At 46.0% G+C, this 25,138-nt stretch overlaps 1 pseudogene; it reads left to right on the top strand.

The window, feature by feature from the left end:
• Nucleotides 1–12,026: 12,026 nt before the first annotated feature.
• LOC147087822 (uncharacterized) lies at nucleotides 12,027–19,644 on the top strand (annotated as a pseudogene).
• The last annotated feature ends 5,494 nt before the right edge of the window (nucleotides 19,645–25,138 follow it).

Genomic DNA, 25,138 nt, shown 5'->3' with positions numbered 1-25,138 from the left:
TGGAGGGATTTAATTTCCTGAGGCATTGGGACTGATTCTGGGGAAGGTGGAACCTGTACAAGGCGGACGTGGTACACCTCGGCAAAAACGGTACCAACATCCTCGCAGTGGGGTTTGCTTGTGCTGTTGGGGAGGAGTTAAACTACTTTGTCACGGGGCTGGGTACTTAAGTGTGGGCCCAGAATTGAGAGAAACAAAGCTGGAAGTGCAAGTTAGAAAATACTCCGTAAAACTAGGAGGGAGCAGAAACAAAAGCCAACAGTAAAGAGGGTCAAAGTGCAGAAAAATATTACACAGGCAAAGTTGAAGGCACTTTGTCTAAACGATCGTAGCATTCGCAACAAGTTGGATGAATTAATAGCACTAATAGAAGTAAATGTTTTTGCTCTTACAGAGACAAGGTTGCAGGTTAACCAAAGCTGGGAAATGAATGTTCCAGGGTACTCAATATTTAGGAAGGACTGACAAAAAGGAAAAGGAGGTGGCGTAGTGCTGTTAATAAGGGATGAAGTTGGTACGGTAGAGATACCAGATCTTGGCTCGGCAGATATGATGTAGAACTGGAATCAGTTTGGGTGTAGCTAAGGAACTGCAAAGGGCAGAAACCATTGGTGGGTGTTGTGTGTAGACCACCTAACAGTAATGGTAATGTAGGGCACAGTATCAATCAAAGGATTAGAAGTGCATGTAACAAGGGCATTACGGTAAACATGGGGGACATTAATCTACACATTGACTGGCCAAACTAAATTCCCACTAATGGTGTGGAGGTCGAATTTTTGGAATGCATGATAGATGGTTTCCTGGATCAGAATGTGAAGGAACCAACCAGGGAGCAGGCTACTCTGGATCTGGTACTGTGTAATGAGAAAGGGCTCATGAATAATCACGTGATAAAGGGGCCTTTAGGGACAAGTGACCATAATATGATTGAATTTTATATTAAGTTTGAGAGTGATGTAGTCCAATGTGAAACTAATGTCTTCAATCTAAACAGAGGAAACTACAATGGTATGAGTGACAAGTTGGCCGTGGTAGATTGGGAGACTACACTGAAAAGTTATGAAGTTCGACATGCAATGGCTAACATTCAAGGAATAATGAATAATTTGCAACAAACATATATTCATCTAGGGCTTAAAAACCCAAAACGAAAAATGATCCAACCATGGCCAATAAAATAAATTAAAGCTAGTATTAAGTCAAAGGAGTAGTCTTATAAAGTTGTCAGAAAAAGCGGTCAGCCTGAGGATTGGGATCTTTGTGGAAATCATCAAAATGGGACGAAGAAATTGAAAAGTGGAATATGAGCAGAAACTAGCGAAAAATATAAAAACGGATTGTAAAAGCTTCTATAGATATGTGAAAAGGAAAAGACTGGAGAAGGTAAATGTAGGTCCTTTACAGTCAGAGGCGAGAGAATTTATAAAGGGGAATGAGGAAAAAGCAGAGAAATAAAATAATTACGTTGTATCTGTCTTCACGGAGATAGACACAAAAAACCTCCCAGAAATACGAGAAAACCAAGGGTGCGAGGAGAATGAGGAACATTAAGAAATTATTAACAGTAAAAAAAGAGTTCTCGCAAAATTAATGGGACTAAAAGTCGATAAATCCCAAGGACCAGATGACCTACATCCTAGGATTTTGAAAGAGGTGGCCATTGGAATAGTGGACGCATTGGTTGACACCTTCCAAGATTCTATAGCTTCTGAAACGGTTCCTGCAGATTGGAGGATTGCAAATGAAACCCCACTATTTAAGAAAGGACGGATAGAGAAAACGGGGAACTACAGTCTTGTGCGCCTCGGATGAGTAGTTGGGAAAATGCTGGAATCTATTATAAAGGATGCAATAACTGGGCACTTAGAAACTAATAGTAAGATTGAGCAGAGTCAACATGGAGTTCTTTGAGGATGTAACTTGTGGAGTAGACAAAGGGCAACCGGTAGATGTGGTGTATCTGGATTTTCAGAAGACCTTCGACAAGGTCCCACACAAGAGGTTGGTGAGCAAAATTCGGGCATATGGAAATGTCGGTAATATACTAGCATTGAGAATTGGTTAACGGACAGACAACAATCAGAAGGGATAAACTGGTCTTATTCAGGCTGGCAGGCTGTGACTAGTGGGGTAACGCAAGGATCGGTGCTTCGGCCCCAGCTATTCACAATCTATATCAATGATTTGGATAAGGGGACTAAATGTAACATTTCCAAATTTGCTGATGATACAAAGCTGGCAGTTGCAAAGCAGTTGTGAAGAGGCTTCAAGGCGATCTCGACAGGCTGAGTGACTGGGCGAGAATTTGGCAGATGGAATATAATGTCGATAATTGTGAATTTTGGTAGAAAAAGGAGAAAGGCAATTTCCTAAATGATGGAAGATTGGGGAATACAGATGTTCAAAGGGACCTGGGTGTCTTTGTACATGAGCCACTGAAAGTGAATGTGCAGGTGCAGCAAACATTTAGGAAGGCAAATGGTGTGCTTGCCTTCATTACAAGAGGATTTGAGTACAGGAGTAAAGAAGTCCTACACCAATTATATAGGGCCTTGGTGAGACCACACCTGTAGTACTCTGTGCAATTTTGGTCTCCTTAGCTAAAGAAGGATATACTTACCATAGAGGGAATGCAACGAAGGTTCACGAGATTGATTCCTGGGATGGCGGGACTGTCATATGAGAAGAGATTGAGTAAAGTAGGCCTGTTATCTCTTGAATTCAGAAGAATGAGAGGGGATCTCATTGAAACAAACAAAATTATTACAGGGCGTGTTGGAATGGATGCTGGGAGAATGTTTCCCTTGGCTGGGGAATCTAGTACCAGGGGCCACAGCCTCAAGATAAAGGGTATACCATTCAGGACTGAGATGAAATGAAATTACTTCACACAGCGGGTGCTGAATCTTTGGAGTTCTCTACCCCAGAGGGCTGTGAAGGCTCAGTAATTGGGTATATTCAAAACAGAAGTTGATAGATTTCTGACTAGTAAGGGCATCAAGGGATACGGCGATAGGGCCGGTGAATGGAGTTGAGGCAAAAGTTCAGCCATGATGTCCTTGAATGGCGCAGCAGGCTCGAAGGGCCGGATGGCCTACTCCTACTCCTATTTCTTATGCTGTTACGTTCTTATGCCTTTCTCTGTCTCTGCCGGCACCTGTCACTGACTTTCTCTATCTTTCTGCCTACACAATTTTTTTCTTCTTTTATGCCGCCTCTGTCTGTCTGTCTCTGCCCCTGCCTGTCGCTGTTTCTGTCTACCTGTCTCTGTATGTCTGTTTCTGTCTGTCAGCCTCTGTCTGTCTCTGTCGCTGCCTGTCGATGTCGTTGTCTTTCTCTCTCTGTCTGTTTCTGTCCTTCTGTCTCTGCCCGTCTGTCTCTGTCCGGTTTTATCTGTCCTTAGTTCTCTGTTTGTCTATGCCAACATGTCTCTCTAAGCCTGTCTCTGTCCGTCTGTCTCTCAGTCACTGACCGTGTATCTCACTCTCTGTCTTTCTCTGACTGTCGGTCTGTATCTTTCTCTTTGTCTCTGACTGTCTTTCTTTGTTCGGGTCCTTCTGTCTGTCAGTCTCTTTCTGTCAGTCCCTGCCTCTGCCTGTCTCTCTCTCTGTCTGCCTGTCAGTCTGTCTATCTGTCTGCCTGTCTGGCCAGGTCCGTCTGTCTCTTTGTCTCTGCCCGTCTGTCTCTTTCTGTCTGTGTCTGCATGTCTCTCTAAGCTTGTCTCTGTCTCTGTTTCTGTCTGTGAATCACTCTCCATCTGTCTCCATCCGTGTGTCTCTGTCTCTGTCTGTCTCTGCCCCTTTGTCTCACCCTCTGTTTCTGTATGCCTATATCTGTCTGCCCGTCTCTGTATCTCTATCTCTATCTCTCCCTTTCCTTGATTGTCTCTGTCTGTATCTGACTGTCAGCCTCTCTCTGTCTCTTTTTCTCTGTCGGTCTGTCTTGCTCCGACGTTCTCTGTCTCTTATCGTCTGTCTATTCCCGTCTGTCTTTGTCCATCTGTCTCTGTCCCTATATCTTTACCTGCCCGTTTTTGTCCGTCTGCCGTTGTCTGTCTCTGAATTTTCCTGTCTCTTTCTCCGTCTTTCTGTCTGTCTGTCTCTGCAAATGTCCCTCTCTCTGTCGGTCTCGGCCTGTCTCTGTCTCGGTCTATCTCTTCAGGTCTCCATATCTGCCACTTTCTGTCTCTGTCTGCCTCTATCGGTCGGCATCTGTCCGTCTCTCTCTGTCTCTGTCTGTCACTTTCTCTGTCGGACGGCCACTGCCCGTTTGTCTCTGTCTCTTTCGCTGTCTGACTCTGTTTGTCTCTGTCGCTGCCTGTCTCTGTCGGTCTCTTTCTCTGTCTCTGTCTATCTCTGTCCATCTGCCTCTGTTCGTTTGTTTCTGCCTGTCTGTCTCTGTCCGTCTGCCTCTGTCTGTACTGGCATCTGTCTATATGTCTGTCTGTCTGTGTCTGTCTCTGTCCCTGCTGTCTGTCACTGTCTGGTTGTACCCATCTGCCAGTCTCTATACGTCTGTCTATGTCCCTTTGTCTATCTCTGTCTCTGTCTGTCTTCCTCTGACTCTTTGTATCCGTCCGGCAGCCTCTGTACTTCTGTCTCTGTCCATCTGTCTCTGCTAGTCTCTCTCTGTCCTTCTGTCTCTGTACGTCTGTCTCAGTCTGTCTCTGCATAACTGCCTCTGCCTGTCTCAATATCTGCCTGAATTTGCCACTGCCTGTCTCTGTCTTTCTGTCACCTCTGTCCATCTGTCTCTATATCTGTGCCTCTGTCTGTTTGTTTCCATGCCTCTGTCCTTCTCTCTCTGCCCGTTTGTCTCTGTCTGTCTGTGTCTGCATGTCCCTCTAAGCCGCTATCTGTCTTTGTATGTGCATCTCTGTCCATATGCTTCTGTCTGTGTGTCTCTGGCTCCGTCTGCCTCTGCCCGTTTGTCTCACTGTCTGTCTCTGTCTGCTTCAACTGTCTCTGTCTATGCCTGTCTCCGTCAGTCTCTCTCTCGCTTTCACTGTCTATCTGTGTCATTCTGCCTCTGCCCATCTCTCTCTGCCGATCTGTCTCTGTCAATCTAGTAGTGTGCAACTGTCTCTGCCTATTTGCCTCTCTCCTCCTTACTCTGTCTGTACCAGCCAATTTCTGTCTGTCTGTGTCTCTCTGTCTGTCTCTTTCGCTGTCTGTCTGCCTCTGCACCTTTGTATCCATCTGCTAGTTTCTGTACTTCTGTCTCTGTCCCTCTCTCTACCTGAATTTGTCTCTGACTCTCTCTGTTTTTCTGCCCCTGTTTGCACTGTCTGCCTCTCGCTGTCTCATCCTGTCTCTGTCTGTCTGTCTGCCTCAGTCTGTCTGTCTCTGCCTGTCTCTGTTTCTCACTTTCTGTGACTCTGCCCTTCTGTCTATTGTTGTCTGACTCTATCTCTGTCTTTCACTCACTGTCGCTGTCTGTCTCTGACTTTCTCTGTCTCTGTCTGCCTGCCTTTGTTCGTCTCCATGTGTATGTTTGTCTCTGCCCGTCTGTCTCTATCCATCTGTCTCTGTAGGTATGTCTCTTCCTCTCTGTCTCTGTGTGGCTTTGTCTGTCTCTGCCTTTGTCTGCCTGTCTAACTCTGTCTCTGTCATTCTATCTTTGTCTGTCTTTCTGTGTTGTCTGTCTCTGTGACTACCTCTGTCTCTCTCTGTCCCTGTCAGTCAGTCTGTCTCTGTCTCGTTGCCTCCATCCCCATGTTTTTTCTCCTTCAGTTTCAGACCGTCGAACTCTGCCTATCTGTCTCTCTCTCTCTCTGTCTGTCTCTGTCTGTATCTGTCTGTTTATGTTTGTTTGTCTGTCTTGTTTGTCTGTTTCTGTCTCTTTGAATCCATCTGCCAGTCTCTGCACATCTGTCTCTGTACATCTTTCTCCATCTATCTGCCTCTGCCCGTCTGTCTCTGTCTGTCTTTTTCTGTCCGTCTCTGTGTCGGTATTTCTGAGATTCTGAATTTTTAATTCTCTGTATCTTTGTCTCAGTCTGTCTGTCTCTTTCCGTCTACCTCTTTCTGTCTGTCTCTGCTTGTATGTCTCTGGCTGTCTGCCTCTGTCTGTATCTGCCTCTATCTGTCTTTCTGTCTCTGTCTGTCTCTGACTGTCTGTCTGTCACTGACTCGCTCTGTCTCTGTCTGCCACATTCGTTTCCAACAGTCTCTGTTTGTCTGTCTTTGTGCAACTGTCTCTGACTGTCTCTGTCCTTCTGTCTCTTCCCATCTCTCTATGTTTGTCTGTGTCTGCATCTCTCTCTAAGCCTGTCTCTGTCTCTGTCTGTTATTCTCTGTCCATCTGTCTGCGAACGGGCATGTCTCTCTCTGTCTGTCTTTGCCAGTTTGTCCAACCGTCTGACTCTGTCTGAATCGGACTGTCTCTGTCTATCTATGTCTGTCTGCCTATACCTGTCTTTCTGTCTGACTCTGTCTTTCACTGTTTGTCTCTGCCTGTCTCTGACTATCTGTCTGTCTCTTTCTCTTTTTCTCTGTGTGACTGTCTCTGTCCGACTCACTGTGTCTCTCTCTGACTGTCCCTTTCCATTTCCCTCTGCCTGTCAGCCTCTGCCTGTCTGTCTCTGTAGGTCAGTCTCTGTCACAGTCTGCATCTGCTGGTCTCTGTCTCTGCCTCTGTCTGGCTCTATACGTCTGTCTCTGCCTGTCCCTCTCTGCCCATCTTCCTGCTGTCTCTGCCCATCTGTCTCTGTCTGTCTGCCTCTCCATGCCTATCTTTTTTTATTCATTGATGGGATGTGGGCGTCGCTGGCTAGGCCTGCATTCAGTACCCATCACTAATTGCCCTTGAGAAGATGGTGGTGAGCCGCCTTCTTGAACCACTGCAGTCCATATGGTGTAGGTACACCCACAATGCTGTTCGGAAGGGAGTTCCAAGATTTTGGCCCAGCGACAGTGAAGGGACGGCGATACAGGACCAAGTCAGAATGGTGTGTGGCTTGGACGGGAACTTGTAGGTGGTGATGTTCCCATGCGTCTGCTGCCCTTGTCCTTCTAAGTGGTAGAGGTCGCGGGTTTGGAAGGTGCTGTTGAAGGAGCTTTGGCGAGTTGCTGCAGTGCATCTTGTAGATGGTACACACTGCAGCCACAGTGCCCCAGTGGTGGAGGGAGTGAATGTTGAAGGTGGTGGATGGAGTGCCAATCAAGCGGACTGCTTTATTCTGAATGGTGTCGAGCTTCTTGAGTATTGTTGGAGCTGCACTCATCCAGGCAAGTGGAGAGTATTCCACCACACTCCTGACTTGTGCATTGTAGATGGTGGAAAGGCTTTGGGCAGTCAGGAGGTGAGACACTCGCCGCAGAATTCCTAGCCTCTGGCCTGCTCTTGTAGCTACAGTGTTTATATGGCTGGTCCAGTTCAGTTTTTGATCAGTGGTAACCCCCAGGATGTTGATAGTGGGGGACTCAGCGATGGTAATGCCATTGAATGTCAAGGGGAGATGATTAGATTCCCGCTTGTTGGAGATGGTCATTGCCTGGCACTTGTGTCGTGTGAATGTTACTTGCCACTCATCAGCCCAAGTCTGAATGTTGTCCAGGTCTTGTTGCATATGGACATTGATTGCATCAGTATTTGACGAGTCTGGAATGGTGCTGAACAGTGTGCAATCATCAGCGAACATCCCCACTTCTGACCTTATGATGGAGGGAAGGTCATTGATGAAACAGCTGAAGATGGTAGGGCCTAGGACACTGCCCTGAAGAACTCCTGCAGTGATGTCATGTGATTGAGATGAATGACCTCCAACAACCGCAGCCAACATCCTTTGTGCTAGGTATGATTCCAGCCAATGAAGTGTATTCCACTTGATTCCCATTGACTTCAGTTTTACTAGGGCTGCTTGATGCCACACTCGATCAAATGCTGCCTTGATGTGAAGGGCAGTCACTCTCACCTCACCTCTTGATTTGAGCTCATTTGTCCATGTTTGGACGAAGGCTCTAATGAGGTCAGGAGCTGAGTGGCCCTGGCGGAACCCAAACTGGGCGTCAGTTAGCATGTTATTGCTGAGTAAGTGCCTCTTGATAGCACTGTCGACGACACTTTCCATCACTTTGCTGATGATTGAGAGTAGACTGATGGGATGGTAATTGGCCGAATCGGATTTGTCCTGCTTTTTGTAGACAGGACATACTTGGGCAATTTTCCACTTTGCCGGGTAGATGCCAGTGTTGTAGCTGTACTGGAACAGCTTGGCTAGGGGCGCAGCTAGTTCTGGAGCACTTCAGTGCTATTGCCGGAATGTTGTCAGGGCCCATAGCCTTTGCAGTATCCAGTGTCATCAGCCGTTTTTTGACATCACGTGGAGTGAATTGAATCGGCTGAAGACTAGCATCTGTGATGCTGGGGACCTCAGGAGGAGGCCGAGATGGATCATCCACTCGGCACTTCTGGCTGAAGATAGTTGCAAATGCTTCAGCCTTGTCTTTTGCACTCACGTGCTGGGCTTCACCTGCATTGAGGATGGGGATATTTTTGTAGCCTCCTCCACCTGTTAACTGTTTAATTGTCCTCCACAACTCACGATTGGAAGTGGCAGGACTGCAGAGCTTTGATTTGATCCGAGGGTTGTGAGATCGCTTAGCTCTGTCTATCGCATGTTGCATCCGTTGTTTGGCATGCAAGTAGTCCTGTGTTGTAGCCTCACCAGGTTGACACCTCATTTTTCGGTATGCCTGGTGCTGTTCCCAGCATGCTCTCCTGCACTCTTCGTTAAACCAGGGTTGATCTCCCGGCTTGATGTTAATGGTAGAGTGAGGGATATGCCGGGCCATGAGGTTACAGATTGTGGTTGAATACAATTCTGCTGCTACTCGTGGCCCACAGCGCCTCATGGATGCCCAGTTTTGAGTTGCCAGATCTGTTCGAAATCTGTCCCATTTAGCACGGTGGTAGTGCCACACAACACGGTGGAGGGTTTCCTCATCATGGAGACGGGACTGCGTCTCCACAAGGACAGTGCGGTGGGCACTCCCACCAATGCTGTCATGGGCAGATGCATCTGCAACAGGTAGATTGGTGAGGACGAGATCAATTAGGTTTTTCCCTCTTGATGGTTCCCTCACCACCTGTCGCAGACCAAGTCTGGCAGCTATGTCCTTTAGGACTCGGTCAGTTGTGGTGCTACCGAGCCACTCTTGGTGATGGACATTGAAGTCCCCCACCCAGAGGACATATTGTGCCCTTGCTACTCTCAGTGCTTCTTCCAATTGGTGTTCAACATGAAGGAGTTCTGATTCATCAGCTGAGGGAGGGCGGTAGGTGGTAATTAGCAGGAGGTTTCTTTGCCCATGTTTGACTTGATGTCATGAGACCTCATGGGGTCCTGAGTTAATGTTGAGGTCTCCCAGGGCTACTCCCTCCCGACTGTATACCACGGTGCCAGCACCTCTGGTGGGTCTGTCATGCCAGTGGGACAGGACATACCCAGGGATATTGATGGTGGTGTCTGGGACATTGGTTTTAATGTATGATTCGGTAATTTTGACTATGTCAAGCTGTTGCTTGACTAGACTGTGGGACAGCTCTCCCAATTTTGGCACAAGCCCCCAGATGTTGGTAAGGAGGACTTTGCAGGGTCGACAACTAAGCTTGTTTATTTCTGTGATACTGTATCCACCTGTCTCTGTCCGTGTGTTACTGTCGTGTTTGTCTGTCTCTGTTCGCCTGTCTCTGTCTGCCTTTCTCTGCCTGTCTCTCTCTGTCTGTCTTCGTCTCTGTTTTTCACTCTCTGTCTTGGATATCTCTGAATGTCTATCTCTCTCTTTGTCTCTGTCTGTCTGCCCCGTCCCACTGAACCTTTCACTGTCACCCTGTCGCTGCCTGTGCCGCTCTGCCTGTCAGTCTCTGTCTGTCTGTCTCTGCTTCAGTCTGTATCTGTATGTCATTATGTGGCTGTATCTGTCCAACTGTCACTTTTGCCGTTTGTCTGTCTCTCCCTGTCCGTCTCCGCCCATCTGCTTCTCTGTCTCTGTCTCTGTATCTGCCTGTTTCTGTTGGTCTCTTTCTCACTATGTATGTTTCTGTCTGTCTCTGTCGTTTTATTTCGATGCCACTGTCTCTCTCTGTCATTCTATCTCTGCCCGTCTGTCTCTGTCTGTTCTGTCTATGTCTTTAAATCTCTGTCTCTGCCTGCCTCTTCCTGTCTGTCTGTCGCTGTCTCTTTGTCTCTGTCGGTCTGTCTTTGTCAGTCTGTCTGTACCTCGGTCTGACTATCTTCCTCTGTCTGTCTGTCTCTCTGTCTGTCTGTCTCTATGTCTGTCTTAGTGTCTGTCGCTTTCTCTGCCTCTCGGTCTGACTTTGTCTATTTGTGTTTTTCCATCTGTCTCTGTCTGTCTGCCTCTTTCTGTCCAACCACGTTAATCGGTCTCTCTCTGCCAGTTTATGTCTCTTTCTGTATCTGTCGGTCTCTTTCTCTGTATCTGTCTGTCTCTGTCTCTGCCTGTCTCTGTCGGTCTCTTTCACTGTCACTCTCTGTCTCTGTCCTTCTTTCTCTGCCTGTCACTGCAGGTCTCTTTCTATGTCTCATTTTGCCTCTATCGGTCCCTAACGAATATTCTCTGTCCATCTGTCTCTGTCTACCTGTCTCTGTCCACCTGTCTCTTCCTGTCTGTCTCTGTCCATCAGCCTCAATCTGTATCTGCCTCTATCTATCTGACTCTCTATTTGTTTTTCGCTTTCTGTCTGTCTCTGTCTGCCTGTTGTGAGCTATGGGGGCAGTTTGTGGTGGATGGACGGTATGTGGCCACCAGATGGAGAAAAAGTCTCCCTCTCACTCCAACTCAGGTGAAGGCCACACCCACCTCCAACACACCTGAGGCAAATCTGCCCATAGCTCAGGAGTTCAAAAGGCAAACTAGTGCATCTCTTCAGGGCCAGTGCCTGAGAAGGGGGCCAGTGCATGAAGAGAGGGCCAGTGCCTGAGAAGCGGGCGAGTGCCTGAGGAGAGGGCCAGTGCCTGAGGAGATCTGGGCCAGGACAGTGCCAGTACCTGAGGAGAAAGCCAAGACAAAGCCAAGACTGCTGTTGGCGCCCAGCTTGCAGCTGCCACAGGCAGATCTGCTGTTGAACCCGGGTGGAATATTGTTTAGTTCTGAGAGCCTGATGTGATCCCTGGACCGGCTGAGAAAGCTCCAGTGGTAAAGTAAACCTGGCTTATTCTTTTTTGGAGAAAACTGATTTAAGGACTGCCTTCCTAACCACCCGGGGCAGGTGATGATTTTGTTCTTCATTTTTCTTTTTGAGCATCACATGTTGTTGGATTTTGCCAGACGTGAACCTTTTCCCCCGTTTTCTAAAAATAAAAATCAGCTGACTGCTGTATTTCATTGACCAATCTTGTGACTGTGCTTCTGTCCTCCATCCCACATCAACACACCCTTCGGTCTAGGTGGTGGTTGATTTCATATGGTGGAGAATGCTGGATTTAACCCTCTGGTGGCTGGGAGGACAAAGCACACATTGTTCAAAACCCTTTGGTGGAGCGATAGAGGCCAATCTGCAGGCCTTTGCGAGGACATTCTTAACAGGTGTAGTGTGTCACGAGTTGAAAATTAATTACACTGTGCCTTATCGAGCTGTGAAGAAAGGAATGCCATACAACTGTATTGTGCCTTTGGACATTTGTCCAGTGACACGAAACACAGTATAGAATGGCATAAAGTAGGAAAAAGCCCACAAAAATAAAAGCTGAGAATGGAATAAGAATCATCGATTATGGGACAGAAGCTTGGCTTAAAATTGAAAAAGCAAGAAAAAGTCATTCGAGAATTTACTACTGCCGCTCTCAGTTAGTGAACGATATGAGTAGCATTCTGGATGCAGATGTTTCACTCAGTGAATTGCGGGATTCCTTATCAGAAGTAGAAGAGAAATACAAAAAAAAACTATGGTCTCCAATGCACAACTAGACAAAGAAAAATCTAACCTCGTCTACCAAGTGGATACACTAGAAGATGATATTGAGGAATTGGAGGAGCAAATGGCAGAGCTATATAGAGAAAATGAGAAAAAATCTAAGGAACTCTAAGATTGAGAATGTGCTCACGGATTCTGATCGACTGGAAAATGGCACAGATCTACAAATATTTGAAATGCAGAGAGATGCGAATAGTCAGTTGAGTGAGTCCAAGTTTAACCGGTCAAAAGCAGAACAGGATATTGCCACTGTTGAATAAAATGTTGCCAGACTCGAGGGACAGGTGCTTCGTTATAAAACAGCAACATAAAACTCCGACAAAATAGAGGACGAACTAAAAGCAGAAAAGAGGAGGCCCTTTGGTCTGCCTGCGCCCCTTCCCGGAGGTCGGAGCTGAGGCGGGGGGGATATGTGAGCTTTGGGGGCGGTTTGTGGTGGATGTACGGTATGTGGCCACCAGATGGAGACAAAGTCCCCCTCTCACTCCAATTCAGGTGAAGGCCACACCCACCTCCAGCACACCTGAGGCAAATCTACCGATTAGCTCAGGAGTTAAAAAGGCAAACTAGTGCATCTCTTCAGGGCCAGTGCCTGAGAAGAGGGCCAGTGCCTGAGGAGAGGGCCAGTGCCTGAGGAGAGGGCCAGTGCCTGAGGAGAGGGCAAGTGCCTGAGGAGAGGGCCAGTGCCTGAGGAGAGGGCCAGTGCCTGAGGAGAGGGCCAGTGCCTGAAGAGAGGGTCAGCGCCTCAGGAGAGGGCCAGCGCCTGAGGAGAGGGCCAGTGCCTGAGGAGAGGGCCAGTGCCTGAGGAGAGGGCCAGGACAGGGACAGTACCTGAGGAGAAAGCCAAACAAAGCCAAGGCTACTGTTGGGACCCAGCTTGAAGCTGCCATGGGGAGGTCTGCTGTTGAACCCGGGTGGACTTTTGTTGAGTTCTGAGAGCCTGATGTGATCCCTGGACTGGCTGAGAATGATCCAGCTGTAAAGTAACCCTGGCTTATTGTTTTTTGGAGAAAACTGATTTAAGGACTGCCTTCCTAACCACCCGTGGCAGGTGATGGTTTTGTTCTTCATTTTTCTTTTTGAACATCATATGTTGTTGGATTTTGCCAGTCGTGTACCTTTTTCTCCCGTTTTCTAAAAATTAAACACAGCTAACTGCTGTATTTCATTTATAATGTTGTGACTGTGCTTGTGTTCTCCATCCCGCATCAACACACCCTTTGGTCTAGGTGGTGGTTGATTGCACTGTCTATCTGCCTGTATCTGGCCCTCTGACTCTGTCAATCTGTCTTGCCCTTCCTATCTCTGTCCTTCTGTCTATGTACCTCTGTCACTCTTTGTCTGTCTCTGCATGTCTGTCTCTGCCTCTGTCTGTCTGTGCCAGCATCTATCAGTCCTGTCTCTGTTTCTATCTCTGTCTTCTTTTCATCCTGGCTCTCTCGGTCTGTCGCTGTCTGCCTGTCACTCTCTGTCACTGTCTCTGCCCTGTCTCTGTCGGTTGCATTATCTGTCTCTGTCTCTCTCCGTCTGTCTCTGTACATCTCCCTCTGTCGCTGACTCTGTCTTTCTCTGTCTCTGTCTTTAACTGTCTGCTTCTGCCTGTCCGTCTCTGTCTCGTTGACTCTATCAGTCTGTCTCTGTCTCGTTGACTCTATCGTTCTGTCTCAGTCTCTGCCTCTCTGTCAGTTGGTCTCTGTCAGCCTGTCTCTGTCTGTCTTTCTCTGTGCCTGTCTCTTTATCACTCTCTTTGTCTGTCTCTCGGGCTGCCTCTGTCTCTTTGTCGCCTTCCATCTGTCTTTGTCCTTCTGTCTCTTCCCATCTGTCTGTGCCCGACTGTCTCTTTCTGTCTGCCTCTGTCTCTGTGTCTCTGGCTTTCTGTATCTTTCCACCTTTCTCTGTCCGACCATCTCTTGTCTGTTTCTCTCTCTATTTAAGTATGTACCTGTCTGTCTTTGTCTTTGCCTGTCTCTTACTCTGTCTGTCAGCCTCTCTCTGTCGCTACCCATCGGTCTGTGCCTCTGCCAGACTATTTCTCTCTCACTGTCTATCCCTGTCTGTCACTGCCTCTGTCTTTCACTGTCTGTTTTATGTCTGTCAATATCTCTGTCTGTCTTTCTTTGTCTCTTTGTCTCTGCCCATCTTGTCGCTGTCTATTTGTCTGTGTATGTCTGTCTCTGCATTTCTCTGTCCATGCCTGCATATATCTGGGCCAGTCTTTGTTTCCGTCACTGTATTGATGTTCATGCTTGCTTTTCCATTTTCTCTGTCTGTCTGTTTGTCTCTGTCTGTCTGTCATTAACTGTCACATGCGCTGCCGTGTCTCTGTCGTGCTCTTTCTCTCTCTCAATCACTGATCCTCTGCCTTTGCCCGACTCTCTGTGTCTGTCTGCATTTCTCTCTAAGCCTGTCTTTGTCCCTGTCTGTCAGTCTCTGTCCATCTGTCACTATCTGTGTCCCGCTGTCACTGTCTGTCTCTGTCTCTGTTTCTGTATTTCACTCTCGGTCGCTGCCTGTCTCTGACTGTCTGTCTGTCTCCATCTCTTCGTCTTTGTCGATCTCTCTCTATTTATCTATATCTGTCCGTCTGTCTCTGTCTGTATGTCTCTGTCAGGCTGTCTCTACCTCGGTCTTTCTGTCTTCCTCTGTCTCCCTGTCTCTGTATTTCTGTCTCTTTGTCTATCTCAGTTTCTGTCTATTTGTCTGCCTCTCGATCCGCCTCTGTCACTTTGGCTCTGGCCGTCTGTCTCTTCCCATCTGCTACTGCCCGTCTGTCTCTTTCCATCTGTCTCTGTCTCTTTGTTTTTGCCCATCTGCCTCTTTCTGTCCATCTCTGTCTGACGATTTCTCTCTGTCTATCTCTCTCTCTGCCTGTTTCTGTTGGTCTCTTTCTCTTTCATTGTCTGTATCTGTCCTTCTGTCTCTGCCAGTCTTTCTCTGTTTTTGTGCGTCTCTATGATTCTAGAAACATTGTTTTAATCTTTCTCTGTCCATCTGCCTCTGTCGGTGTGTCTCGCTCTGTCTCTGTCTTTCTCTTTCTCTCTATGCCGGTCTCTGGCTCTGTATCTCTCTGTCTCTATCCGTCTGCATCTGTCGTTCTGTTTCTGTCAGCGTCTGTCTCTGTCTGTCTGCCTCTCTCCTTCTATCTCTGTCCGTTTGTCTCTCTCTGTCTGTCTCCGTCTCCTCCTGTTTCTGTCAGTCTCTTTCGCTGCATCAGTCTGTCTCTGTCCTTCTTTCTCTGCCTGTCACTGCAGGTCTCTTTCTGTGCCTCGGTATGTCTCTGTCGGTCGCTACCGAACAGTCTCTGTCCATCTGTCTCTGTCCGCCTGTCACTTTCCATCTGTCCCTTCCTGTCTGATTCTGTCCGTCGGCCTCAATCTGTATCTGCCTCTATCAATCTGACTCTCTCCTTGTCTTTCGCTTTCTGTCTGTCTCTGTCTGTCTGTCTATCTGCCTGTATCTGGCCATCTGTCTCTGTCAATCTCTCTCGCCCTTCCTATCTCTGTCCTTCTCTCTATGTACCTCTGTCACTCATTGTCTGTCTCTGCATTTCTGTCTCTGCCTATCTCTGTCTGTGCCTGCATCTATCAGTGCTGTCTCTGTTTTTATCTCTGTCTTTGTTTCTATCCTGTCTCTCTCTCTCTGTCGCTGTCTGTCTGTCACTCTCTGTCGCTGTCTCTGCCCTGTCTCTGCCGGTTGCATTCTCTGTCTCGGTCTCTCTCCATCTGCCTCTGTACATCTCCCTCTGGCGCTGTTGCTGTCTTTCTCTGTCTCGGTCTTTAACTGTTTGCCTCTGCCTGTCTGTCTCTGTCTCGTTGACTCTGTCGGTCTGTCTCTGTCTCGTTGACTCTGTCGGTCTGTCTCAGCCTCTGCCCCTGTCTGTCTATCTCTATCTGTCTGTCTCTGCCTGTCTTTCTCTGTGTCTGTTTCTGTATCAATCTCTTTGTCTGTCTCTCGGGTTGTGTCTGCCTCTTTGTCACTCTCCGTCTGTCTCTGTCTGTCTGTCACTCTCTGTCGCTGTCTCTGCCCTGTCTCTGCCGGTTGCATTCTCTGTCTCGGTCTCTCTCTATCTGCCTCTGTACATCTCCCTCTGGCGCTGTTGCTGTCTTTCTCTGTCTCGGTCTTTAACTGTTTGCCTCTGCCTGTCTGTCTCTGTCTCGTTGACTCTGTCGGTCTGTCTCTGTCTCGTTGACTCTGTCGGTCTGTCTCAGCCTCTGCCCCTGTCTGTCTATCTCTATCTGTCTGTCTCTGCCTGTCTTTCTCTGTGTCTGTTTCTGTATCAATCTCTTTGTCTGTCTCTCGGGTTGTGTCTGCCTCTTTGTCACTCTCCGTCTGTCTCTGTCTGTCTGTCTCTTCCCGTCACCCTCTGCCAGATCCTCTCTTTCCGTCTGTCTCGGTCTCTGTGGCTGTGGCCTTCTGTCTCTTTCCACCTTTCTCTGTCCGTCCATCTTTGTCTGCCTGTCTCTCTATTCAAGTCTGTACCTGTCTGTCTTTGTCTTTGCCTGTCTCTTACTCTGTCTGTCAGCCTCTCTCTGTCTCTGCCCATCGGTCTGTGCCTCTGCCAGTCTATTTCTGTGTCACTGTCGATCCCTGTCTGTCACTGCCTCTGTCTTTCACTGTCTGCTCCATGTCTGTCAACATCTCTGTCTGTCTGTCTTTGTCTCTATGTCTCTGCCCATCTTGTCTCTGTCTTTTTGTCTGTGTATATCTGTCTCTGCGTTTCTCTCTCCATACCAGCATATATCTGGGACAGTCTTTGTTTCTGTCTCTTTATTGCTGTCTATGCTTGCTTTTTCATCTTTCTCTGTCTGTCTCTGCCTGTCGTCATTTACTGTCGCTTACTCTGCCATGTCTCTGTCGGTCTTTTTCTCTGTCTCAGTCTCTGTCCCTCTGCCTTTCCCCGACTCTCTGTGTCTGTCTGCATTTCTCTCTAAGACTGTCTTTGTCCCTATCTGTCAGTCTCTGTCCATCTGTCACTATCTGTGTCCTGCTCTCACTGTCTCTCTCTGTCTCTGTTTCTGTCTTTAACTGTCTGTCACTGCCTGTCTCTGACTTTCTGTCTGTCTCCGTCTCTTTGTCTCTGTCGATCTCTCTCTACTTATCTATATCTGTCCATCTCTCTATGTCTCTATGTCTCTGTCAGGCTGTCTCTACCTCGGTCTTTCTGTCTCCCTCTCTCTCCCTGTCTCTGTTTTTCTGTTTCTATGTCTATCTCTGTGTCTGACTATTTATCTGTCTCTCGGACGGCCTATGACACTTTGTCTCTGGCCGTTTGACTCTTTCCATCTGCCACTGCCCATCTCTCTCTTTCCATCTGTCTCTGTCGCTTTGTTTTTGCCCTACTGTCTCTTTCCATCCATCTCCGTCTGACGGCCTTTCTCTGTCTATCTCTGCCTCTGCCTGTTTCTGTCGTTCTCTTTCTCTTTCCCTGTCTGTATCTGTCCTTCTGTCTCTGCCAGTCTTTCTCTATTTTTGTGCGTCTCTATGATTCTATAAACATTTCTTTATCTGTGTCTGTGATTTTCTGTCCATCTGTCTCTGTCCGTGTGTCTCTCTCCGACTCTCTCTTTCTCTTCCTCTCTCTGCCAGTCTCTGACACTGCATCTGTCTGTCTTTATCTCTCTGCATCTGTCCTTCTGTTTCTGTTGGCGTCTGTCTCTGTGTCTCTGTCTCTCTCCGTCTAGTTCTGTCCGTTTGTCTCTCTCTGTCTGTCTCCGTCTCCTCCCGTTTCTGTCAGTCTCTTTTGCTGTATCAGTCGTCTCTGTCATTCTGTCTCTGTCTGTCACGGCTGCTCTCTTTTTCTGCCTCCGTCTGTCTCTGTCTCATTTCTTTCACTGTTTGACTCTGTCTCTTGTCTATCTGTCTTTATCTGACTCTCTAGGAAGGTCTGTCCCTCTCTTTCTTTGTTTAAGCCTGTCTTTATTCTAGCTGTCAGCCTCTCTGTGTCTCGGCCCATCTGTCTGTGTCTCTGCCTGTCTATGTACCTGTCAATGTCTACCCCTGCATGTTACTGCCTCTGTCTTTCATTGTATGTCTCTGTCTCTCACTGCATCTGTCTGGCTGTCTTTGCCTCTTTGACTCGGCCCCTCTTTTCTCTGTCTTCTGGCTCGGCCCGTCTCTCTCTGTCTTTCTCTCTCTGTCTTTTTGTCTCTGCATGTCTCTCTCTCTGTGCATGTCTGTCCGCCTCTCTCTGCCCCTGGTCATCTGTCTCTCTCTCTCTCTGCCTGTCTATATCTCTGAATCTGTCTATCCCTGTCTGTAACTGCTTCAGTCTTTCAATTTCTGTCTCCTGTACGATTGAGTTTACCTATAGGATTTAGTAAACATTATTAACATTCTACAACTATTTTTATATAACTATAAAATGTGAAATTGTATGTTAAAAACCTAAAATGCCTGTGTAACTGGCGAATGGCTGAGACCAAAGCAGGATCGGAAAACTATGCCAACCTGGCCAAAAACCTCTGTTTGAAATGACTGAAGTATGGAATGCAGTGCTAAAGAAACACGGTGACTGTCAGGGACATGGGTTTCGGTAATGTTATGGGGAAGTGATAAGAGCTATAGGAGAGAGAATGGAGTTGGAGCCTTCACTTTAAACAGCAGAAAAATAAACTCTTTACAAAACACCTCAAGGATGTTCTTTAAAGTGAAGTTCTTAGATAAGGTTAATTTGTAATGCACAGAAATAGGCTGAGTGGAACTAACGAGGTCATCAGATCATTGTTAAGAAAAGGGGAGGAAATCACACACCGTACTTGTGAAGGTCAGAATGGTGAGACAGCCCAAGCAGCTGCAAGTTGCTATGTATTTTGAAGGGGTACGAAAGGTACAAAGGAACAGCTATTGAACACTGGAAGCAGCGCAACACCAGAGGATGAGAAGCTTCAGTCAACAGAACAGAGCAAGAGAGTAAAGAGACCGCGCCGCAGTCACTCAGAAGGAACGCCGGATTTCATCAAACAGACTGCGACTATCGTCTGGTGAAGTATTACTTCTTTCCACTGGATGTTTAATGCTTAATAAACCTGGTTTACTTACACACAATACACCTGGTCCCAGAGTGCTTTGTGTAGCCACGGACTGTTTTACTGATACACAATGTACCTGGACTCGGAGTGGTTTGTCTAGTCACGGACTGTTTTAGTGATGCACAATATACCTGAACCCAGAGTGGTTTGTGTAGTCAAGGAGTGTTTTACGGATACCCAGTATAACTGAACCCAGTGTGGTTTGTGTAGTCACGGACTGTTTTACGGATACCCAGTATAACTGAACCCAGTGTGGTTTGTGTAGCCATGGACTATTTTACTGATACACAATATACCTGGACCCGGAGTGGTTTGTGTTAACATGGACTGTTTTACTGATACACAATATACCTGGACCCAGAGTGGTTTGTGTAGTCACGGACAAATTATTATAAAGAGCTTCTGAAAGCTACAGATTGGCGGCCAACGTGGGGGTGTGATGTTTTACTGAAACCAGATCTATTGTACATAAGGCAGGAGCTTGGATTTTTGCTTAGATTTTCGTCTGATCAACGAAAGTCCTGGTGGAAAGTTAGGTTATCTAACATATTGTTTCTCTTTTACGTACAGCAAGATGTCATGTGAGAATATTTATGCAGACTTTGAAATGGTTAATGAAGATGTGCGGGAATGTACAGTTACAGATGTTAGTAGGATAATCTCTATCAAATGTTAAAACCAAGTCAGAGGACAATCAGGATAAATTAGAAAAAGACAAGCTACGGCGGATAGAAGAGAATCTAATGTTAATGGAGGTAACAAAAACGTTAACGGGCGAGAAGTCAAACTGGGAAAAAGAGTCTGTAGAGTTCAAAAGTAAGATTTATGTTCTTCAGTGCCTGGTCGATGCTTCGACAGCAATAATACAGCAACAGAGCATTAATACAGTTCACACCAGCACTGCAATGCAGAACCTTGAGGAGGCTTGTTGTCAGGTAGGCTCCTAAACAAAAGACAATGAACATCTTAACAGAAAATTAAATGATTCACAAAAATCCCTTAGAGGGGCTCTTCAGCACCCCCAAATGGAATCGGACCACTGACAGTTTCATATTAATATACAGCAGTTGGAAAACCAGTTGGGTAAACAACGGGCTGGAATAGCGGTGCAAGAGTGGCAGTAAGCATGGTGCGGTTGATAGATTGTTGGAAATGTTTAACCGAGTCCTCAGATGTTGGAATTCATCAAACAACATTTTGCAGAAAACGATGGTGGAAACATTAACACTTGGAGATGGTGTGGATTGAACACAATACCTTACCATGGAGCTACATCCGCAACTAGTGTTTTGCTGTATTGAAGGATAGAAGGACTGGCAGCCTTTTCTTTCTAATCTTCCTTTGTGTTCCAAGGCTATGCTGAAGTAGGAGCACCTGATACAACTGTGAGTGAAGAGAAGAATTCTGGGCTTGTCAATCCGAGAACAGAGAAAGTGGAAATGAGAGCGAAGAGTTGGGGAATTTTTTGGCCTCTTCCCTCTAGGAAAAAGTAGAGTGAGTGGAGAGCTAACATCGGCCTTTATCATTATGGAGGGGTTAAAATCATAGAATATTACAGCACAACAGGGGCCATTCAGCCTGTCGTGCCTGTGCCGGCTCTTTGAAAGAGCTTACCAATTTCCTCCAACACCCCAGCGTTTTTCCAACAACGCTGTAAATTAGTTCCCTTCAAACATATGTCTAATTGCCGTTTGAAGTTGCTGTCGAATCTGACTCCACTACCTTTTTAGGTAATGCGTCCCCGCACTTTAAAAACATCTGTGTGGCAATATATATTACATGTATGACGTCTGGTTACTTGTCAGAGGAATTAGTTTCTCTACCTGCTCTATCAAATCCCTTAATTATTATGCATATCTCTATGAAGCAACCCTTATTGGCATAGGGTCAAGCAATCAGAGAGTTAAATGCGTGGCTCAAAGAGTGGTGTGTGAAAAGCGGTTTTAATTCATGGGGCACAGGCACCAGAACTGAAGAATGAGAGATCTGTTCCATTGGGACGGGCTCCACTTATACCGGGCTGGGACCAGCATCCTGGCGAATCGAATAACTGGGGTTGTAGGTAGTGCTTTAAACTAAAACAAGGAGTGGGAAGGATCAGTTGTGGGGAAATTTGGAAATCTAAAGAGAAAAGTCAAGGCCACACAGCAACGTAGCGATTGGGTAAAAATAAGCATATTGCAACAGGAAGGGACAGAGTTTAATGGTACCACTGCAGAACAGAATAAGTTCAAAGCAGGGAATAATGGTCAAAAATTAAAATAAACATTCTTTATCTGAATGCGTGAAACATTCGTAACAAGATAGACGAATTAGTGGCACAAACAGAGATAAATGGGTTTGCTCCAATAGCCATTACTGAGATATGGTTGCATGGTGGCTAAGGTTGGGAACTAAATGTTCCAGCATAATTGACGTTTCTAAAAGACAGCCAGAGGGGAAACGGAGGGGGAATGGCCCTGCTAATTAAGGATGGCTTAAGGAAAGTAGCGAGAAAGTAACTTGGCTCAGAAAATTAGAATGTAGAATAAGTATGGGTGGAGTTAAGCAATAACAAGGGACAGTAAACACCCGTAGGTGTAACATTTAGGCCACATAGGAGTAGCAATACCGTTGGACAGAATATTAATCAAGAAATAGTAGGAGCTTGCAACAAATGTAATGCAATAATATTGAGGGATGGTAATCTTCATATAGACTGGGGAAATCAAATTAGCAAAGGTAGTCTGGAGAAGGAGTTCATGGAATGCTTTCGGGACAGTTTCCCAGAACAATATGTCATGGAATCAACCAGGGACCAGACTGTTTTAGATCTTGTATTGTGTAATGAGACAGGGTTAATAAGCAGTCTCATAATAAAGGATTCTGTGGGGCAGAGTGATCATAATATGATGGAATTTTACATTATTTTTTAGATGGATTTGCCTGAATCGGAAACTGGAGTTTTAAACTTAAATAAAACCAATTACGTAACTATGAGGGGCGAGGGGTAGAGGTAGATTGGGAAAATGTATGCCATTAGATAAGCAGTGTCTAGCATTTAACGAAATATTTCATAATTCTCAACAAGATACATTCCATTGAGAAACATAAACTCCACTGGAAAAGTGATCCAACCGTGGCAAATTAAAAAAGTTAAGGATAGCATTAGATTGAAAGAAGAAGCTCATAATGTTGCAAATATTAACAGTAAGCCTGAGGATTGGGAGAGTGTCAGAAACCAGCAGATGTTGACCAAAAGTTAGATAAAAAGGGCAAAATTAGAATATCAGAAAACTAGCAAGAAATAGAAAAGCAGATTGTAAGAGTTCCTACAAGTATGTAAAAAGTGAAAGATTATCTCAAGTAATCGATGGCTTAGAGGTTGAGACAGGAGAAATTATTGTGGGGAATAAGGAAATGGCAGAAACTTTAACAAATATTTTGTATCTGTCTTCACAGTAGAAGACACACAAAGCACACCGAAAATCGCGGGGAACTAATGGTGTAATGAGGGTGAGGAACTTAACTTAATTACTATAAGTAGAGAAAAAGTACAAGTGAAACTGCGGGTGTAAAATCCGACAAATCCCCTGCAACTGACGGCCTACAGCCAAGGTTCTAAAAGCGGTGGCTGTAGAGATAGTGGATGCATTGGTTTTGGTATTTCAATATTGCCTAGACTCTCGAAAGGTTCCAGCGGATCGGAAGGTCGCAAATGTAACACTGCTATTCAAGGAAAGATGGAGAGAAACAACAGGGAACCTCAGGTCAGTTAGCCTGACATTCGTTGTCGGAAAAATGCTGGAATCCATTGATAAGGAAGTGGTATCAAGTCACTTAGAAAATCATAACTTTATTAGGCAAAGACAACATGGTTTTATGAAAGGGAAATAATTTTTGACAAAATTATTATAGTTTTTGGGGTATGTAACTACCAGAGTAGATAAAAGCGAACCAGTGCATATAGTATATTTGGATTGACAAAAGGCATTCGATAAGTTGCCAGATAAAAGTTTATTACACAAGTTTAGGGCTGATGGCTTGGGGGTAATTTAGTAGCATGGAGAGAGGATTGGTTAAAGGATAGAAAAAAGAGAGTAGGTCTAAACGGACCTTTTTCAGGTTAGCAGGAAGTAAGTAGTGGGGTATCGCAAGGAGCAGTGTTGGGGCCTCAGCTATTTACAATTTATATTAATGATCTAGATGAATGGACCGAGAATAATGTATCCAAGTTTGCTGATGACACAAAGCAGGGTGGGACAGTAAGCTGTGAGGAGAACACAAAGAGGAAGCAATGGGATATAGTTAGACTAAGTGAGTGGGCAGTAAGTTGACTGATGGAGTATAATGTAGAGAAATGAGAGGTTATTCACTTTGGTAGGAATAATAGAAAAACAGAATATTTTTTAAATGGCGAGAAACTTTGAAATGTTGGTGTTCAGAGAGATGTGGGTGTCCTCATGCAAGAAACACAGAAAGTTAGCATGCAGGTGCAGCAAGCAATAAGGAAGGCAATTGGCATGTTGGCCTTTATTGCAAAGGGATTGGAGTATAAGATAAGGAATTATTGATACCTTTGTACAGGGCCTTGGTGAGGCCACACCTGGAGTACTATGCACAGTTCTGATCTCCTTATCAAAGGAAGGATATACTTGCCTTGGAGGCGGTGCAACGTAGGTTCACTAAATTGATTCCTGGGATGAGAGTGCTGCCACATGATGAGAGATTGTGTAGAATGGGCCTATGCTCTCTGGAGTTTAGAAGAATGAAGGTGATCTCTTGAAACAATAAAGATCCTGAAGGGGATTGACAGGGTAGATGCTGAGAGGGGTATTCCACTGGCTGAATTGTTTGGAATAAGTGGGCATAGTCGCAGGTTAATGGGTAGTCCATTTGAGACTGAGATGAGGAGGAATTTGTTCACTCAAAAAGTTGTGAATCTTTATAATTCGCTGCCCCAGAGGGCTGAGTCTCTGAGTATATTCAAGGCTGAGATAGATATATTTTTGGACGCTCTGAGAATCAAGGGATAAGGCGATCGGGCGGGAAAGATGACTTGAGGTCAATGATCCGCCATGATCTTATTGCATGACGGAGCAGGCTCTATGGGTCGTATGGTCTAATACTGCTCTTACTTCTTAAGTGCTTATGTTCTTATATTATTTTGTTAATCCTCTCTGCTCTAAGGAGAACAATACCAGGCTATCCAATTTCTCCAAATAACTGAAATCCCTTAACCCTGGTAGCATTCTCGTAAATCTTCTCTGAGCCCTCTCCAAGGCCTTGCCATCCTTCACAAAGTGTATGCCCATATCTGAATGCAATACTCCAGCTGATGCTAACGAGTGTTTTATGAAGATCATAAAGCCATCAGTCGTGTTTTTTTTAACGCTCTTAGACCTATTAGAATTATTATTTAATGTGGCCACGTTTGATTTAAATCTTTGATTTCTCTGACAGCCACTTTTTTTTTCTCCTTCCTGTCTTTTGCTTTTGACCTTGTTTCCCATTCCTCTGTCGCCCTGCTCAGGTACCCACCCCCTGCCATTTTAGTTAAACCCCGCCCCCACAGCACTAGCAAAGACTCTCCCTAGGACATTGGTTCCAGCCCTGCACAGGTGCAAACCGTCCGGTTTGAACTGGCCATACCTCCCCCAGAACCGGTTCCAATATCCCAGGAACATGAATCCCTCTCCCTGGCACCATTGCTCTAACGACGTATTCATCTGAAGCATCCTTCTATTTATACTCTGACTAGCACGTGGCGCTGGTAGCAATCCTAAGATTACTAACTATTCGGTCCTGTTTTTTAATTTATCTCCTAAATCCCTATATTACGCTTATAGGACATCACCCCGCTTTTTAACTATATCGTTGGTGCCTATATGCACCACAACAACTGGCTGTTCACCCTCCCCTTCCAAGATGTTCTGCAACCGCTCGGAGACATCCTTGACCCTTGCACCAGGGAGGCAACACACCAACCTGGAGTCTCGTTTGTGGCCGCAGATACGCCAATCTATTCCCCTTACAATAGAGTCCCCTATTACTATAGCTCTACCCCTCTTTTTCATTCCATTCTGTGGAGCAGATCCAACCCTGGTGCCAGGAAGTTGGCTGCTGCTGCCATCCTCTGATAAGCCATCCCCCCCAACAGTACTCAAAGTGGTGCATCTGTTGGAGAGGGG

This window comes from Somniosus microcephalus, unplaced genomic scaffold (assembly GCF_052327205.1).
Source record: "Somniosus microcephalus isolate GS21.2 unplaced genomic scaffold, FLI_Smic_1.0 unresolved_chr5, whole genome shotgun sequence".
NCBI classification, from domain to species: Eukaryota; Metazoa; Chordata; class Chondrichthyes; order Squaliformes; family Somniosidae; genus Somniosus; species Somniosus microcephalus.
The sequence above is the reverse complement of the archived record's forward strand: the minus strand, read 5'-3'. Positions and strand labels throughout refer to the sequence as shown.